The sequence below is a fragment of the Cynoglossus semilaevis genome, chromosome 9, assembly GCF_000523025.1.
Source record: "Cynoglossus semilaevis isolate Cse_v1.0 chromosome 9, Cse_v1.0, whole genome shotgun sequence".
Classification (NCBI taxonomy): domain Eukaryota; kingdom Metazoa; phylum Chordata; class Actinopteri; order Pleuronectiformes; family Cynoglossidae; genus Cynoglossus; species Cynoglossus semilaevis.
This window is the reverse complement of record NC_024315.1, coordinates 5,775,440-5,781,433: the sequence shown is the minus strand read 5'-3', so window position 1 is coordinate 5,781,433 and position 5,994 is coordinate 5,775,440. Positions and strand designations below refer to the sequence as shown.

At 43.2% G+C, this 5,994-nt stretch overlaps 1 long non-coding RNA gene across 1 annotated transcript in view; it reads right to left on the bottom strand.

Annotated features, from left to right (window-relative positions):
* Nucleotides 1–4,591: 4,591 nt before the first annotated feature.
* LOC103383554 (uncharacterized) overlaps nucleotides 4,592–5,994 on the bottom strand; it is a 32,956-nt gene continuing 31,553 nt past the window's right edge. Inside the window, exon 3 of the long non-coding RNA XR_522023.2 lies at nucleotides 4,592–4,886. This is a non-coding gene — a long non-coding RNA (uncharacterized LOC103383554). The remainder of the gene's footprint in view (nucleotides 4,887–5,994) is intronic.

The following is a 5,994-nucleotide window of genomic DNA, read 5'->3' as shown; positions in this document are numbered from 1 at the left end:
TGATGAGTCATGTTTCAGTAAACACTGTGACCACTCTGCTTATGTAATGCTTATATGCCTTGTGTGTCACTGCAGATCCATGGGCTTCAGTTGAGTAACACAAAGCGTCCGGTCTTTTAACGCACCGCGCCCCTGAAAACTCTCCACTGACATCACCAGTCATGTAACAATCGTTTTTTTTATCCACTGACAAAAAAAGAAAGTCGAGAGCTGGCGGGGCTGACTGACGCAATCGTCAGATGGATTGACAGATAAACATTGTCGAGGACAACGGGTTCACGGAAGTTTTGAAAGCAACTCGACTACAAGCCACCGTCAAGATACGCGGTGAAGACCAAAATCCACCTGAAAAATAATGTATAAAAAATATGCTATTATATTATAATATATCCTTTTTTACCATTTTTTTTTTGTCATTTTATGACATAATCACTTGGACAAGTCACAACTGAAAACGTGTGGGAAACATAAACAAATACCTGCCTCTAATGCAAAAACCGATTAATAATAAAATAAACAAATGATTTATCCTGATTAATTACATTCATGATTAATCATTATTAATGGCAATTTACCCAGAGCTGCCCTGTGATTAATCAAACTAACATTTTATCATATAATAGACCTTGTATTTGTTGAATTAATCGCATTGTCTGTTGAAAAAAATATATATATATATAAAAGGACAAAGCGCGCGGTTTGGCTGTTTCCTTTTCAGCAGATGATTGAAAAGAACATCCAAATGGGGGTCAAAGCGTTTCTTAACAGACAAGAGCTATCTCAAAAATCCATTAGTGACTCAATGCAGCATCATTACCGCCTGGGCCCGAGCGTACAATATCCTGGCTTTGACTTTTCTGTCTTCTTGGCATTTTCTCCTCAGTCTGGAAATAAAATAGGTAAAGTGAATGAGAGGGTTCTTTTTATAAGGGAAGCAGAATGAAGAATGGTTGGTATTTTAGAAAAACATGTTTTTTTCTTCTTCTGCTGAATTATCACGAGGTCCTTTCATCAGCGATCGTGTTGGCTTCAAGGCAGGACATATTTTAACACTTGGAGGGAAGTATTATGTGACTTGGAGGAATCTATTTCTGGTTTGCTGTAATCAGAGCCCTGAAGAGTGAATCACATTTGACAAGACTGACACAGGGGACGCCACGAGCTGGAAACTGAGACAGATCCAGACACTGCACACGATGAATGAATCAGTAAACAGAACAATACAATGTTTCTGTTTTAGGATCATATAAGACCACGGTGGCCAGATGGCCCGAAATCGAGACGCTGCATCGCATTGTTTTTGTTTTTTTACTGGCTCCCATTTTCTGGTAAAATTAAAAATGTGTTGGAAAATTGTTTGGCGAAAGCAGCGAGGGCTGTCATCAGAGGCCGCCCAGGTCCATCCGTGATCAGCTGAACCTTGGCTAAGCCCCTCCCTCAAAAGCTAGCATGGCTCGGAGTGAACAGAAACAAGAAGAGCGGGGCTTAACGAGGAGGCGGGATTGAAATGATGGTCAACAAAATTTTTTTTAAAATGTCAGCGTGAGCATGGAGGGAAATGAGACAACGATCACGGCGAGGAAAAGAAAATGTAGCTACATTAGCTCATGATGGAACTTTGTTGTTCTTTGCGAGGGAAGGCTTATTGAAAGTGCACTGCAAGGAACTCTGGACGAGGCTGGTGATTTTCAAATACAAACACACTGTCCACACTCATGTAGAGACACGTACAGTACCACCTGGTGGTAAACACTCAGCCCCTGTATGCTGTGTTTCTGTGCAGCGGCCTCAGAGGAGCGCCCACGCTGGGCTAACAGGTCCCCGGTGGGTGCCGGCTCGGTGTGGACATGTTTTGTGGTCATGTCCTGATCACTGCAGCGAGACTGTTACAGAGAGAAATGGTTATGTTTGAAGGGCTGCAGAAAGGTCACGCAGGAACAAATAACTGGACGATGAGGGAAAAAAAAGTAATAGAATCTGTGGTCAGAAAACCTAGAGGTAGAAGAAGGTAAAAAAAACTTTTCATTTTTTGGGTTTAAAGCCAGCTCAAAATATTTCAAAGACACTACAAAAAAAAAACCCTAAACATATTTACTGTGCACGTCTGCTCCACCCCCATGTAGACACTTACAACATGCAACCTTCAGACGCAGCCATTGAAAAACAAACACATTCATCACAACACAGCCTTATTTCACACTGCCCTGTGACAGAAAATTAGATTTTTCTGTTTGAGCAGAGGGATGCAGGAAGGGAGGGGGACGGGGGGGACGGGTGGCTACAGAGGGACACATCAAGAGTTAGGCTGCTTCTTAATCGCTGATGTCTGAATGGATGTCAGCTGCAGCATAAGTGACGATCAGCAGCGTGCGGCACCTGAAGAGGTCTCTTTATAGATGACAAGACTTCAGACGGCAGAGAAAAAGCTTCTTTCCTCCCACTCAGCCCTCTGCCCTGCAGGAGGGATTGACACATGCACAGACACACAGGCCTGCATTCATGCATACATGCAGGGGTTCAGACACACACACACACACACAGACTCACATTGTTTACACAAAATGCTGTGTACAATTTTGCACACTGGTGGTGGATTTCCAAATATCCACAACTGCTCTCCCTTTCTTTATCTTGCTCTCCATCAATCTCTCTCTCTCTCTCTCACACACACACACACACCCAAACACAACCTTATGCATTAAATTCCACACACTCTCCTCCTTCACAAGACACATTACAGACATAGCCTTGGGCCGGCTCCAAGCAATTCATCTCTACATCCCCAGCTGCAGAGCTGCTGAAAAATAACAGTTTAGTGGACGCTCACTGTTTGTATTTAGAGAATATTTTACTGCAGTACTGACTACTCGCCTCTGACTCCCTGCATCAGGACTCATCAGTTCTAGGCCTAGACTGCTGGGGAAACCTTTCTACAATTCAACAATTTCCGAGATCCGGTGTGAGATCAATAGAGTTCAACCTAAACTTACCAGCTGTCAAACAATTAAAAGTTTTAATCATGATTAATCACAGGTCGGCTGTGGCATAATCAAAATTAATAAAAGTAATTGAACTATTAATTAAATTGTAAACAGCAGGTAGATGTATGTGATTTATTTCTAATCCAAATGACTGAATATTTATATATATATATATATATATATATATTTCTTTCACAGAGTTGGTTGATTTCAGTCTTAATGCCAAGAGTTTCTTTAAAATCATTGGTGAAGCCGTCGTCCTCAGTAACATTAGTCAGTCTACAGACCCTCGTGGTCCCTTTGACAATTGTGTCAGTCAGCTTGTCATCCCAAAAAAAAAAAAAAACCTTAAGTATTTAGGTCACAAAGGTATACATAACACTAACACTAGGTGATTTTTTTTTAACCAATTTAACCTCATTTATTAAAAATAGTAAAAAGAGCTGAACGGTCCTCAAAATCTGTGCAGTTTTTCTTTTTTTGCGTAATCACATATTCATATTGGGTCTATGTCTGGTCATACATATATGTGATTAAGCGTTAAAGCACTGTGTGAACATGTGAGCGTACGTGTGCCCGTGTGCTGTGGCAGCAGCCACACATGCTAATCTGTGATGAGAATCATCGTCTGTGTTTCCCGAGCCATTAGACTAATGCTGAGGCATAACACAGAGGAGTGGATGAGACCTGGTGCTAATAGGGGCTAATCAACAGCACCACCTCTCACAATAAGCTCCGCTATGTGACACTAAATATGCCTCGGAATCAGGATCACCAGACCCCGGCAAGAAGATAATTACAGTAGCCCCGCAGCATTTTATTAATAAAATTCCAACAAATCACCTTGAATATTTGAACGAGCGAAGGTGTGTGTGATTTCATTTGACACTTGAACGGCCTGAGAAGTGCTTGCATAGCCGTTGTTATTAATTATTAATATCCCCTTACACTGAGCATTTAATTTAAAAATCTTTTCCTATTCCATTATGAGGTCTAAGCGAGTCTGTTTTTTTAATTCAACAAAAAAATGGAAAAGAAAAAAAAAAAATCAAAGCTTCCAGAAACAAGGCAGGAATGATGTGTTACAGAAATCCTACTGGAGGAGAAACAGGTGCATCACACAGCCCATAGTTCACCAAAGCCTCTCATTTCTCCTAGCAACAACCATTTTACAATATTCACAGCATGTGGTGCAGGAGCGCTCCCATTGCCAGGCATTGGCACAGCGAGTCAGCCCTAATCTGCATATCATGCGATCTGACCAATGAATTGCTTCCTGTTTAATCATTCTATTTGACCTAGCAACCGAAAGCACCCGGCGAGCTTTGGACCGGCAAATAGTTAAATGGAATATATCCCCAGGAACTTGGAAGATCAAATGTAGAAGAAAGAGCCAACGGGGCAGGTTCCTCAGCCTCATTCTTTAATTAACCACAGCACCATGAGGGCGACCCTGCTGCTACATATTTTACAGAGACCATTGAACGCACCAGCTCAGCTCCACCAAGGCTACAACTCAACGGTCGGTTATTTACAGTGTTTAATTCACCGTCTTGATCCCATGAGAAATAAACCAAACTGTAAAATAAAAATCGCTTGTTTGTGTGAGCTTCAAAGACACAGCTTTGATACATAAAGGGTCCACGTCTTCAGTCGCTGAATTCCGGCTCCACACTGGAGCATTGAATCGACGGAGAACTGGCCACAGGGAAGACAGGAAGTGGCTGCATATCATTGAAGAGATGTTTATTATAGTTCACATTTTCACATACAGGTGTGGTCTCTGCAGGAGAAAGGCAGAAGCAGGCTCCACACGGGGCCAAGGTACAAAGAGGGGGCACCGGAGCTCAGCCAATAAACAGAGGTGGCCATGGGGCTGGGAATGATGAATAACCCACCAACCTGCTGGATATAGAGATAAAAAGGAAAAAAAATGCAAAAGTAAGAAGAGCGGGGGGGCTGCGGCTCCAGATCAGTACATGAGACTCTACAGGAGTTGTTGCAGGACGGGCCGGGGGACTTGGACAGAGGTAGAGAGTATGAAAAAATAAAGAGAAGAGAGAAGGTTGGAGGGGGGGGAGGTTTAGGGAAGTGGAAGGCCTCCATTAGTGAAGTCCGTCACCTTCTGGCCTTCTCGGATCTCCTCATCTCCATAATAGGCTGACCCCCTGTGTTTCTGGCTCATTAGAAAGGCAGACAGCGGGGCCAGGCAGACACACGCCTGTCACCTCTGTGGCCCCACCAGGGACCTTGATGAGACAGAGATAAAAGAAGGATGAATGGAACCATGGTCAGAGAGCAAGAAGGATGGGATGGAAGGTTGGGCTTCAGGTTAGATCAGGAGGAGAGAGAGGAGCGAAGAAACGGAGTTTAGCTGCGTCTGTACTGGAAAAACAGATGAGGAATAGAAGGAGGAAACAGTGGCTGGGTGAAAACAGATCTGTGTAGAAACAGAAATCTGATAGGAGACGAGTGGCACGGGGAAATTGGTGTGATCTGCCGAAACTAAAGTTTTTACACACATCAATGGAAGTCAGAATGCAATAGTTGGTGTATTTGTGTTTATTAACATCTCTGCTAATATTAATTCAATATTCTTTCCTTTTGCTTCTTTTGTGTCTGAGTTTAGAACATCAACCACCAATGAAGTGACATGATTCTGACTGACAGTCAGTCTGGACATTCTGGACACTCAGTCCTGGTTTGGGATTCTCCCTCGGGAGACCTTGTTTTTTTTTTTTTTTTTGCTCACATTGAAGCAGCGTCCCTACGCCACCCTCTGGACCAGACCCCCCAGACCAGTGGGACAAGGTCATAGGTGACAAGGTTGGCGACCTCATCTGGCCTCTTGCGCTATTGGATGGTGATCAGTCACCTCACGGCTGATTGAGCGTTGGCTAAAGTCGATCCTGTGTCTCGCCCACAGGGAAATCATGGCTGATAAAATCACAACTGTCCTGCAGGAAGGAAATTGCACAGGACACATCCTACAAGAGCTGTCTCAGGGACGAAA